This window comes from Haliotis rubra, unplaced genomic scaffold (genome assembly GCF_003918875.1).
Source record: "Haliotis rubra isolate DU_JTF1 unplaced genomic scaffold, ASM391887v1 Scf820, whole genome shotgun sequence".
Classification (NCBI taxonomy): Eukaryota; Metazoa; Mollusca; class Gastropoda; order Lepetellida; family Haliotidae; genus Haliotis; species Haliotis rubra.
In genome coordinates, this window is record NW_025767547.1 from 63,297 (window position 1) to 77,757 (window position 14,461).

A 14,461-nucleotide genomic window follows, 5' to 3' on the forward strand; every position below is an offset into this window, starting at 1 on the left:
GAACGTGTATTTCCATCATTACCAAGCCTTTATAATTACTGAAACACTGATCAGTAGGTCTTGTGGTTTGGGATGCATCACCCCTTGGGGTGAAAACATCATAACACATACCACATCTTCTTCTTACTCTTACTCAACTGAGTAAATCGATTCTCATGTTGATCACTAGATTGTCCAGACTTGATTATTTACAGACCGCCGACATATAACTGAATTATTGCGGAGTGCAAAGTTAAACACGAAATAAACACACTTACTCTTACACCTGCGATTTCTGCGCACAAATTCGCCCATCAGGTCAAAGAAATACTGCCTATACTCCCCAGGGTTGAGGAAGCTATCTTTGCACAGACTGTTAAGAGCTGAAGACGTATTTTCAACTCTGACCTTGCAGTAGCCAGGATAACAGTCCCTATACACTGGCTGAAGAGGTGAATCAACTTCCGGAATGAATAAACAATCCATTTCATTGGGTCGAGACACCTTAAACAAGAAAACTGGAGGCTGAGCAGTGCACCTACAGGTAAACATGATTATGAAAGATCTTTCTGTAAACTGTGAGATATTTCTATTTGGCTAACACTTTGATCTTAAGTGTGGTGGTGCTTCTATAATCCTCTGAGAAAATATTACGACATGTATCAGTAACATGTGCTTATCATATGTTGTCGCAATTCACACTTAATCTACTGCAACTATGATTTCAGTGAACACACGAGATGTGAGTTGTTATACCTTCAGTGTCCATATGCTGGTGTAGAATGTTTGTGTAATACTAAGTACTTTGATGAAAAGATATTGCTGAGTGTGGCGTTAAACAACAAACAAACTAAACAGCAACGAACACTCACCTTAGTTCTGTCGTAATATGAACCTCCCCGAAACACGGTCCACGTCCAAGGCGTCTTCGATTTGAGAAAGGTACAGATATCGTTCTGCAACTCTGTAAAAATCGGTGCCACATCCCCGATTTCATTTTGTTTCAGTGTCACCTCATATTTGAAGAACTTCAAAATATCACTCCTTGGATTCTTTGAATGTTTCAGTGTTTTAGTACTGACCATGTGCTCAATAAAATCTTCCATCTTTGCCACGACATCTCCACGCATCACGTTTGAATGGGGCATGTGTTGTCCGGTAGTTGGGTTACCGGATCTTAAGGGTGTGGTATTCACACATGGAGACATTCTTGGGCGACTTCTACCATCACATTTGTTGTGGTTACTCAAATCCACAAACCACTTGTTGTCATCATTTGTCCTTTGCCTTACAGACTGGTGTCTACCATGACATATCTTGTGTTCACCTAAATCCACAAACCACTTGTTGCAGTCACGACATTGTTGTTTGTCATCATTTGTCCTTTGCCTTACAGACTGGTGTCTACCATGACATATCTTGTGTTCACCTAAATCCACAAACCACTTGTTGCAGTCACGACATTGTTGTTTGTCATCATTTGTCCTTTGCCTTACAGACTGGTGTCTACCATGACATATCTTGTGTTCACCTAAATCCACAAACCACTTGTTGCAGTCACGACATTGTTGTTTGTCATCATTTGTCCTTTGCCTTACAGACTGGTGTCTACCATGACATATCTTGTGTTCACCCAAATCCACAAACCACTTGTTGCAGTCACGACATTGTTGTTTGTCATCATTTGTCCTTTGCCTCACAGACTGTTCTCTACCATGACATATCTTGTGTTTACCTAAATCCACAAACCACTTGTTGCAGTCACGACATTGTCGCTTTCCGTCATTCTTCTTTGACATGGTTGGCTTGATTCGTTGTACAACAATGCGTACTCAATATCTGCCGTATGGATCGGGGGTTAGTTTAGACACTGTTGACTGTGTAGATTCGCTCGGAAAAGAGGCAGTGGGTCTGAGATCCTAACCAACATAACACTGGGCGTTCACGGTTGAATAATTGTCTACGTTCGTTTCTTAAGGTTACCTGTCCTGATGCATGACTTCACGTGTGATTCCGAGAATAGGTCACCGGCAACCCACGCAGGTCGAGCGAGGCGTTCCTTGGTTGGGGCGTGGTCGACTGTGTGCCATAGTAACCAACGTGGATTGTTGCTGACGTAACATCACTGACAATGAAATTATTGATTCAGTGAATCGACCAAGTCGGTTTGCTCATTACATGGTATCTTTGCTGTTTGTTATTGATTCATAAACACCAAGTCGTATCATAAATGCACAGAAATGTCTTATAAAGTGTTTTATCGCACACATGTATTAACAACCACAAAAAACAATACGTCTTTCTCGTTTACAGTGAGTACTATCACACTGTCAGAACGACTAGTTATAGTGAACTGTCGACATATGCAGATCCCTAGTTTCTCGTTTTCAGTACTCACAGGCGGAGTCGAGCTTGTTCTCCTGTCTGCCATTGACTGTGGTTGAACACTCTCACTGAAGTATTTCTCTCATTCATAACATTATACATTTAATGTCTGTCACGTGACACCGCAATGTTTGGGCGTATTTTATGCTATCATGTTGCTCGCCAAGCATGATCTCCGCCGTCAGCAATAATACTAGCACATGCTACTGATCAATACATTACACCCCCACAAGGTCTTCGTGGGCTTTCTGTTGAGGCGGAAGAAGAGATGTACAGAGTCTTGGAACTCACAAAGGCTGAGGTCGGGTTGTACTTTCTTTTATACGTTCGCAGGAAATCCAATTTTCCAAGAACTGGTTTAACCAGGTCGCCTACGGGTGTAAACGACTTTAAATATTCATAATTATGTCAACGTCTGCAAAGGATACGGTTTTAACAATATAACATTAAGGCAGACCTTTAGATTACGCTGGGTTGAGGGACGAGGGGTGCGTATGTTTTTGTGGTGTGTGTGTGTGTGTGTGTGTGTGTGTGTGTGTGTGTGTGTGTGTGTGTGTGTGTGTGTGTGTGTGTGTGTGTGTGTGTGTGTGTGTGTGTGTGTGTGTGTGTGTGTGTGTGTGTGTGTGTGTGTGTGTGTTGTGTGTGTTGTGTGTAGTTGTTCGTCACTGATCCCAAAAACATAATCTCTAGCCCCATGTGTAGTGTAATTAAGAACGGTTTCGTCAGGTACTATTGTACTAGCAGAACGAGAACGCTTGCAAAGAGGTTGTTGTTATGGGACTTTTTACCAGTAACTGACATGATTCCAACAGCATCAACAGCATCAATACCGACCTTTGACAACGTCGTAGCTGCCGTGGCACGGACACAGTGGTTTGTGTACGTTTGAAATAAACCCGCTATTTTGGAGATTGTTGACATCATTTTTTCAGAGTATTGTTTCCCATGCGTTGCTGGGAATAGCAATAATCTGGCACAGGGTTGGATAAAGGACAATGAACGAAAGACGTATTTAACGGATTTCTTTTTTCAAGGTACAGTGGATGTTTAGACTTTTCTCGACTTTCCACCTCATGACGTGTTTTGCCGGACTCACTGTAAGTCATGTGAAACCTTTCAGCCCCAGCATCATCAGGGGACAAAACAAAGGAATCATGGCGCAGATCCCAAGACCTACAGTACCACGATGGTCAAACTGAAGGGCTACCTGGAACCACACTTTCCTGACCAAACTAAGGGGGAGAGTGATGCCACTTCAATTCATATTTCTTAATCTCCCTGTGAAATGGCATCCTGGTGGCGTGTTACGTCTTCGCCAGCTCGTTTAAATTTTGGACACTTCCAATGAAAACATGGTTTGATGTCATAAATTCTTTAAACAGATGGAAGTCATAGCAGACATTTAATTTTGTCCTGACTTCTTCTCAGAATGGAATTTAGTTTTTTAACTGGTTGCATCTCATAATCTTTGCAATTGGGATACGATGACATGTGTTGCATCTTACGACAAACGTGTTGCCGAAGGGTAGGGTATCCTAAAGGTGGTTAAAGCGTCGGCTCGTCACGCCGAAGACCCGGGTTCGAATCCCCACATGGGTACAATGTGTGAAGCCCATTTCTGGTGTCCCCCGCCGTGATGTTGCTGGAATACTGCTAAAAGCGGCGTAAAAGCAAACTCAGTCAGTCAGTCAGTCACGCGTTGGAAATCTTGAGGTCTGATGCCCCGGTTGCCCAGATATAACAGGTGGTAGATACCCGATAATGAAAATTTCATTCGAGTCCATAAAAGAAAAAGGCAGTGGGTGTGAGCCCTTAACCAACATAACACTGGGTTTCCCCTGTTGAGTCATTGTCTACTTCCGTCTCTGAAGGTTATTTGTCCTGGTGCATGACGTCACGTGTTATTCTGAGAATAGGTCACCGGCAACCTACGCATGTTGAGCGAGGCGTTACTTGGTTGGGGAGGGGGGCGTGGGGCGTGAGCGTGATAACATCATTGACAATGAAATTATTGGTACAGTGAATCAACCAGGTCGTTTTGCTCATTTCATGGTATCTTTCTTCTTTGTTGTTGATCCATAAACATCCATAAGTCGTATCATAAATGCTGCCTTTAGCAGAAATGTCTTATAAAGAGTTGTACACGCATACATGTATTAATAACCAGAATAAACAATACGTCTTTCTCGTTTACATTTTGTACTATCACACTGTCAGAACGACTAGTTCATACTGACCTGTCAACATGTTCAGATCCCTAGTTTCTCGTTTTCAGTACTCACAGGCGGAGTCGAGCTTGTTCTCCTGTCTGCCACTGACTGTGGTTGAACACTGTCACGGAAGTTACTTCCCTCATACAGAATACCATACATTAAGTGTCTTAAGCCTAATTTATGCTGTCATGTAGCTCGCCGAACATGATCTCATCCGCCAACAATAATAATAACTGTCCCTAGTATGCTACTGACATACTAGCATATGCTACAGACATACTAACATATGCTACAGACATACAAGCATATGCTACTGACATACTAGCATATGCTACAGACATACTAACATATGCTACAGACATACTAGCATATGCTACTGACATACAAGCATATGCTACAGACATACTAACATATGCTACAGACATACAAGCATATGCTACTGGCATACTAACATATGCTACAGACATACTAGCATATGCTACTGACATACAAGCATATGCTACAGACATACTAACATATCCTACAGACATACAAGCATATGCTACTGACATACTAGCATATGCTACGAACATACTAGCATATGCTACAGACATACAAGCATATGCTACAGACATACAAGCATATGCTACTGACATACTAACATATGCTACAGACATACTAGCATATGCTACTGACATACAAGCATATGCTACAGACATACTAGCATATGCTACTGACATACAAGCATATGCTACAGACATACTAACTGACATACATGCTACTGACATACTAGCATATGCTACTGACATACTAGCATATGCTACTGACATACTAGCATATGCTACTGACATACTAGCATATGCTACAGACATACTAGCATATGCTACAGACATACTAGCATATGCTACAGACATACTAGCATATGCTACAGACATACTAGCATATGCTACAGACATACTAGCATATGCTGACATACACAGACATACTAGCATATGCTACAGACATACTAGCATATGCTACTGACATACTAGCATATGCTACAGACATACTAGCATATGACATACTAGACATACATATGCTACAGACATACAAGCATATGCTACTAGGCATATGACATACTAACATATGCTACTGACATACTAAGCATATGCTACTACAGACATACTAACATATGCTACAGACATACAAGCATATGCTACTGACATACAAGCATATGATACAGACATACTAACATATGTTACAGACATACTAGCATATGCTACAGACATACTAGCATATGCTACTGACATACAAGCATATGTTACAGACATACTAGCATATGCTACAGACATACTAACATATGCTACAGACATAAGCATATGCTACAGACATACAAGCATATGCTACAGACATACTAGCATATGCTACTGACATACAAGCATATGCTACTGGCATAAAAGCATATGTTACAGACATACTAGCATATGCTACAGACATACTAGCATATGCTACAGACATACTAGCATATGCTACTGACATACTAACATATGCTACTAACATACAAGCATATGCTACTGACAAACAAGCATATGCTCCTGACATACTAGCATATGCTACTAGACATACAAGCATATGCTACTGACATAGTAGCATATGCTACTGACATACTAGCATATGCTACTGACATACTAGCATATGCTACTGACATACTAGCATATGCTGCTACTGACATACTAGCATATGCTACTAGCATATGCTACAGACATACAAGCATATGCTACTGACATAGTAGCATATGCTACTGACATACTAGCATATGCTACTGACATACTAGCATATGCTACTGACATACTAGCATATGCTACTGACATACAAGCATATGCTACTGACATACTAGCATATGCTACTGACATACAAGCATATGCTACTAGACATACAAGCATATGCTACTGACATACTAGCATATGCTACTGACTAGCATATGCTACATAATGCTACTGACATGCTACTAACATAGCATAAGCTACTGACATACTAGCATATGCTACTGACATACAAGCATATGCTACAGACATACTAGCTTATGTTACTGACATACAAGCATATGCTATTGACATACAAGCATATGCTACTGACATACTAGCATATGCTACTGACATACTAGCGTATTTTACTGACATACTAGCGTATTTTACTGACATACTAGCATATGCTTCTGACATACTAGCACATGCGACTGATATACAGGCATATGCTACTGACATACAAGCATATGCTACTGACATACTAGCATTTGCTGCTGACATACTAGCATATGCTACTGACATACAAGCATACTGACATACTGACGGAATGCTTATCAGTACATTAAACCACCACAAGGAGTTGATCACTAACCACAAAAACATAATCTCTTGAGTAATAAAGTACAGTTTTACCATGAACTATTGTACTTACAGAACGAGTACGCTTGTAACTAAGGGTGTTATATAACTTTGTAATGACTGCACCTTCCTGTGCCCTGTACCTGACATGATTCCGAGAGCATCAACGCCGACGACAGACAACGTTGGAGCAGATGTAACACGGACACGGTGGTTTGTGTACGTTTGTGTCTCCGCTGGTTTGGAGATTGTTGACATCATTTTTTAAGAGTATTTTTTCCCATGTGATGCTGGGAACAGTAACACTCTGGTATAGGGTTTGACGTATGGAGGAAAGACGTATTTAACGGATTTCTTTTTTCAAGGTACAATCAGTTTTTAAGGGACAGTTTGCATCGTCCGTCTCGTACATCCGAAGATGATTTGACTTTTCTCGACTTTCCACCTCATGACGTGGTTTGTCGGACTCGTTGTAAGCCATGTGAAATCTTTCAGACCCAGCATCATCAGGGGACAAAACAAAAGAATCATGGCGCAGATCCGGAAGACCTCCAGCACCACGATGGTCAAACTGAAGGGCTGCCTCGAACCACACTATCCTGACCAAACTTATTAAATTTGAGAGTGTACCACTTGAATACATTTTTCCTAATCTCCTTGTGAAATGGCACCGTGATGGTGTGTTACGTCTTCGCAAGCTAGCTTCCATTTGGACAACTCCAATGAAAACATGGTTTGATGTCATAATTTCTTTGAACAGACGGAAGTCATAGCAGACATTTGATATTCCTTTCCAGTTTTTGTGCTGACTTCTTCTCAGAATGAAACTCAGTCCTTGAACCAGGTACATTTCAAAATCTACGCAATTAGGATACGACGACATGTGTTGCCTCTTACTACATGCATGGGTTGCTGAAGACAGTCCTACCTGGATCTTAAGTATCAATAACCGCTCTCGCTCGGGGAATACAAAATTTCACACTCGTTTCATATAAGTCGTATGACACACTTGCCCGTGTAATAATCTGTATTTATGTAGCACCTGTGCACTTGTGCATGCTCAAGTCGCTAATACCCCGGTTATCACAAGCTGTCTGTAAGGCGGAAGAAGGCTATCAGTCATATGTCTTATCCATTAACCCATTCAGTGCTGAGTGAACAGAGGCAATTTTCAACAAACTCACAGTTGCCTGAGGTGAGGCTACATATGTCACGTGGGCATCGTTGTGGGGCCCGACTGAAGTCCTGAAACTCTCAGGAGTCAACCTAACATACACGGTGACCCATTCAAGGACTTTCCCTGACAAACGTTGCTTGCCCTAGTCTCTATGCACAAGAGCACACACCACTACAAATATCAAGTAAATGATTGTAAGATTTAAATTGCGCTACAAAAAACATAGAACGTATACAGCTTTGTGGTTTAGCACAGTACTATTGCCTTCATCTAAATGCGAAAACACCCACCCGTATAAAGTTCGCAGAGAGTATTTCAGCTAAACGAAAATTTCTCAGCGAAATAAATACCTTTCAACAGCGTTTATGGTTGCTTGGGTAGACATGGAGATACTGACGGAAATCATGATGAGCCAGGGACCGTTGGAAAACCAGAAATGGCACCAACTGTACCAATGTGGGGACTCGAACCCCATTTTCGTCGTGACGAGCTCGAGACAATACCCCACCGCCATTCACGAAACATACGGCACAAACGCCACAGAACACCCATTCTCGATCTCTACAAGATTCAGTTAGACCTGAAAGGCAAAAATGTTGAAAGAATCCATGAAATCCGATGATATGGTGTTCTCTGAAAGGCAAATATGATGAAAGGATCCATCAAATCCGATGATATGGTGTTGTCTCTCTGATGATGAATGGATCCATGAAATCCGATGATATGGTGTTCTCTGAAAGGCAAATATGATGAATGGATCCATGAAATCCGATGATATGGTGTTCTCTGAAAGGCAAATATGATGAATGGATCCATGAAATCCGATGATATGGTGTTCTCTGAAAGGCAAATATGATGAATGGATCCATGAAATCCGATGATATGGTGTTCTCTGAAAGGCAAATATGATGAATGGATCCATGAAATCCGATGATGTGGTGTTCTCTGAAAGGCAAACATGTCCTGTCCAACCGATAGCGCTGGCAAATTCACAAAATGTGCTCAAAATTTATATTAAAAAAGCTATCTTCTGATAAAGCCTGTTATTTCTTTTTTTTTTCTCAGAGATTATGGGTGATAACAAATGGTCTTTTCTGGAAGTTTTGTAAGGTTGTTTTAGGAACTGGTTCAAAGGCGACAATGTTAGGAGAACGTGTCACTTTAGTATACATGTTGATACTCTCGACAGGTCTGTGAAATATAGATAGACATCCCTGACTGTGTTAAGATAATGCAATCGGGAGAAAAACACGAGCTATATATCAAAATCATTGGTCATGGTATTGTATAGAATATGAAGGTATAGGAGAGACTGTATGGTTCTTATCGGTATGAATTTATCGGCAGAATAAAAAAATGTATACAAAAGTCTTGAGTTTTCAGGTGCTGTAAAATAGAAATATTCGACGTTAAAAGGTCCTTGACATAAAAGCAATTCTTGTCCCGGTGACTTTTAAAGAAAATAAACACATGCTCACTTTATTAAAGTGATCTGGAAATTATGCTTGGTGTAAGGGGAGAACGAGCATTGATAAGACACTTTTGTTCATTACAGACGCCATGTCTTCAATACCTGTGCACTACTTGTTGGGTTGACTGTACATCTGGCTTCAATATATGTATACTACTTGTTGGGTTGACTGTACATCTGGCTTCAATACCCGTGTACTACTTGTTGGGTTGACTGTACATCTGGCTTTAATATATGTATACTACTTGTTGGGTTGACTGTACATCTGGCTTCAATATATATGTACTACTTGTTGGGTTGACTGTACATCTGGCTTTAATATATGTATACTACTTGTTTGGTTGACTGTACATCTGGCTTCAATATATATGTACTACTTGTTGGGTTGACTGTACATCTGGCTTCAATACCCGTGTACTACTTGTTGGGTTGACTGTACATCTGGCTTCAATATATATGTACTACTTGTTGGGTTGACTGTACATCTGGCTTCAATACCCGTGTACTACTTGTTGGGTTGACTGTACATCTGGCTTCAATATATGAGTACTACTTGTTGGGTTGACTGTACATCTGGCTTCAATATATATGTACTACTTGTTGGGTTGACTGTACATCTGGCTTCAATACCCGTGTACTACTTGTTGGGTTGACTGTACATCTGGCTTCAATATATGTATACTACTTGTTGGGATGACTGTACATCTGGCTTCAATACCCGTGTACTACTTGTTGGGTTGACTGTACATCTGGCTTCAATATATGTATACTACTTGTTGGGTTGACTGTACATCTGGCTTTAATATATGTATACTACTTGTTGGGTTGACTGTACATCTGGCTTCAATATATGTATACTACTTGTTGGGTTGACTGTACATCTGGCTTCAATATATGTATACTACTTGTTGGGTTGACTGTACATCTGGTTTCAATAAATGTGTACTACTTGTTGGGTTGACTGTACATCTGGCTTTAATATATGTATACTACTTGTTGGGTTGACTGTACATCTGGCTTCAATATATATGTACTACTTGTTGGGTTGACTGTACATCTGGCTTCAAATATATGTATACTACTTGTTGGGTTGACTGTACATCTGGCTTCAATATATATGTAATACTTGTTGGGTTGACTGTTGACTGTACATCTGGCTTCAATACACCGTGTACTACTTGTTGGGTTGACTGTACATCTGGCTTCAATATATATGTACTACTTGTTGGGTTGACTGTACATCTGGCTTCAATACCCGTGTACTACTTGTTGGGTTGACTGTACATCTGGCTTCAATATATATGTACTACTTGTTGGGTTGACTGTACATCTGGTTGACTTCAATACCCGTGTACTACTTGTTGGGTTGACTGTACATCTGGCTTCAATATATGTATACTACTTGTTGGGATGACTGTACATCTGGCTTCAATACCCGTGTACTACTTGTTGGGTTGACTGTACATCTGGCTTCAATATATGTATACTACTTGTTGGGTTGACTGTACATCTGGCTTAATATATGTATCCTACTTGTTGGGTTGACTGTACATCTGGCTTCAATATATGTATACTACTTGTTGGGTTGACTGTACATCTGGCTTCAACATATGTATACTACTTGTTGGGTTGACTGTACATCTGGCTTTAATATATATGTATACTACTTGTTGGGTTGACTGTACATCTGGCTTCAATATATGTATACTACTTGTTGGGTTGACTGTACATCTGGCTTCAATATATGTGTTGGGTTACTACTTGTTGTATACTACTTGTTGACTGTACATCTGGCTTCAATATATATGTACTACTTGTTGGGACTTGACTGTATTGCTACTTGTTGGGTTGACATCTGGCTTCAACATATGTGTACTACTTGTTGGGTTGACTGTACATCTGGCTTCAATACCCGTGTACTACTTGTTGGGTTGACTGTACATCTGGCTTCAATATATGTATACTACTTGTTGGGTTGACTGTACATCTGGCTTTAATATATGTATCCTACTTGTTGGGTTGACTGTACACCTGGCTTCAATATATGTATACTACTTGTTGGGTTGACTGTACATCTGGCTTCAATATATGTATACTACTTGTTGGGTTGACTGTACATCTGGCTTTAATATATGTATACTACTTGTTGGGTTGACTGTACATCTGGCTTTAATATATGTATACTACTTGTTGGGTTGACTGTACATCTGGCTTCAATATATGTATACTACTTGTTGGGTTGACTGTACATCTGGCTTCAATATATATGTACTACTTGTTGGGTTGACTGTACATCTGGCTTCAATATATGTGTACTACTTGTTGGGTTGACTGTACATCTGGCTTCAATACCCGTGTACTACTTGTTGGGTTGACTGTACATCTGGCTTCAATATATATGTACTACTTGTTGGGTTGACTGTACATCTGGCTTCAATACCCGTGTACTACTTGTTGGGTTGACTGTACATCTGGCTTCAATATATGTATACTACTTGTTGGGATGACTGTACATCTGGCTTCAATACCCGTGTACTACTTGTTGGGTTGACTGTACATCTGGCTTCAATATATGTATACTACTTGTTGGGTTGACTGTACATCTGGCTTTAATATATGTATCCTACTTGTTGGGTTGACTGTACATCTGGCTTCAATATATGTATACTACTTGTTGGGATGACTGTACATCTGGCTTCAATATATGTATACTACTTGTTGGGTTGACTGTACATCTGGCTTTAATATATGTATACTACTTGTTGGGTTGACTGTACATCTGGCTTTAATATATGTATACTACTTGTTGGGTTGACTGTACATCTGGCTTCAATATATGTATACTACTTGTTGGGTTGACTGTACATCTGGCTTCAATATATATGTACTACTTGTTGGGTTGACTGTACATCTGGCTTCAATATATGTGTACTACTTGTTGGGTTGACTGTACATCTGGCTTCAATATATGTATACTACTTGTTGGGTTGACTGCACATCTGACTTCAATACCCCTGTACTACTTGTTGGGTTGACTGTACATCTGGCTTCAATACCCGTGTACTACTTGTTGGGTTGACTGTACATCTGGCTTCAATATATGTATACTACTTGTTGGGATGACTGTACATCTGGCTTCAATACCCGTGTACTACTTGTTGGGTTGACTGTACATCTGGCTTCAATACTCGTCTACTACTTGTTGGGTTGACTGTACATCTGGCTTCAATACCCGTGTACTACTTGTTGGGTTGACTGTACATCTGGCTTCAATACTCGTCTACTACTTGTTGGGTTGACTGTACATCTGGCTTCAATACCCGTGTACTACTTGTTGGGTTGACTGTACATCTGGCTTCAATACCCGTGTGCTACTTGTTTGGTTGACTGTACATCTGGCTTCGATACCTGTGCACTACTTGTTGGGTTGACTGTACATCTGGCTTCAATATATGTATACTACTTGTTGGGATGACTGTACATCTGGCTTCAATACCTGTGTACTACTTGTTGGGTTGACTGTACATCTGGCTTCAATATCTGTGCACTAATTGTTGCGTTGACTGTACAGCTGGCTTCACTACCTGTGCGTTGACTGTACACCCCGAGACGTATCATGTCAACCTCACACACATCTTTCCAGGAATCCTATTACTGTATGCTGATTGATCATGAGTCCCTTTTATAGCTGCAACTTCTGGTCTTGTATATCATTAAGTATATTGGGTTGCAGTCTTTCACTTTCTGGAGGACTCGATCTCAAATTGAGAGTTAGATTACCACAAGGCTGTTGCGAGTTGTTATGGTAAATGCGTCTTGCAAATATGTTGACTTGTTACCTGTCTACAGGGGAATTAAATAGTGTGGCGTAATGGGAATTCAGGGCAATGTCACGTAACTCCCTGCCTCTTGAAGTGAGTCAGTGGGTTTGGTTTTACGCCGCTTTTTGTAATATTCCACCAATATCACGGCGGGGGACACCAGAAATGGGCTTCACGCTTTGTACCCATGTGGGGAATCGAACCCGGGTCTTCGGCGTGACTAGCGAACGCCTTAACCACTAGGCTATCCCGCCTTCCCCCTGTCTCTTGGAAACAAGTTTTCTTATAGCAGGAAAATGATAACATTTTTGTGATGGGAGGTATGTGAATAGCTGACAGATACATTTAGTATCTTTGGCCTCGAACATCAAATGATCTAAAAAGTACTGTTCATCCCGTAGGTTACATAGAAGCCCCTTGTCGAAGTGAATATGAGGCATAGTTTTGGCAGTGGTAAATGGGCTGCCATTCCGTATAGCACCAGATGATGTTGTTATGTGCTGGTTTGATGGGTCCTTTCAGCAAAATGTCATGTGCAAATACATTTTTCCACAGCCTCTGAGGCCAACTATGACCGCATTGGAAAGGATGGTATACTTGAATTGTTCAGGCGCATATTGTGGCGGCGGCAGTAAAGTGAATCGCGATGGATATACTTCAGTGACTTTGTTGAGACGATGTTTAGTTCTCTGGTGACGTAACATAACGTCTTTTCTTAAAAATACTTTCCCCCACTCAGGACATGATGTTGACTCCATGGTTTAAAGACAGCAACTGAGGGTACAGCTGTTGAATTCCTTAGGATAGCCCATCCATTTGACAAATACTTCCTTCTGACCTTTACTCTTTCTGGTTTGCAAGGTTTTTTCAACCCGCCTCATAGTATCCCCAAACTTGTAGACTTTCTGCATTTCACTTACATTAAAACTAATTTGATCCTATTTATTAGATAGACGAATACTTAGTTATTTAAGGATTTGTAAACTGATAGTTATGATCAACGTATGGAGGAGTGAGTAAGTTAGGCTTTACGCTACTTTTAGCAATATCCCAGCAATATTACAGCGGGGGAC

The 14,461-nt window shown here is 40.6% G+C and overlaps 2 protein-coding genes across 6 annotated transcripts in view; one reads left to right on the forward strand and one right to left on the reverse strand.

Moving 5' to 3' along the window:
- Positions 1–14,461, forward strand: part of LOC124262090 (cyclic GMP-AMP synthase-like) — a 47,233-nt gene that overhangs the window by 20,319 nt on the left and 12,453 nt on the right. The window lies entirely within an intron of this gene.
- Positions 1–14,461, reverse strand: part of LOC124262089 — a 35,889-nt gene that overhangs the window by 1,052 nt on the left and 20,376 nt on the right. The window lies entirely within an intron of this gene.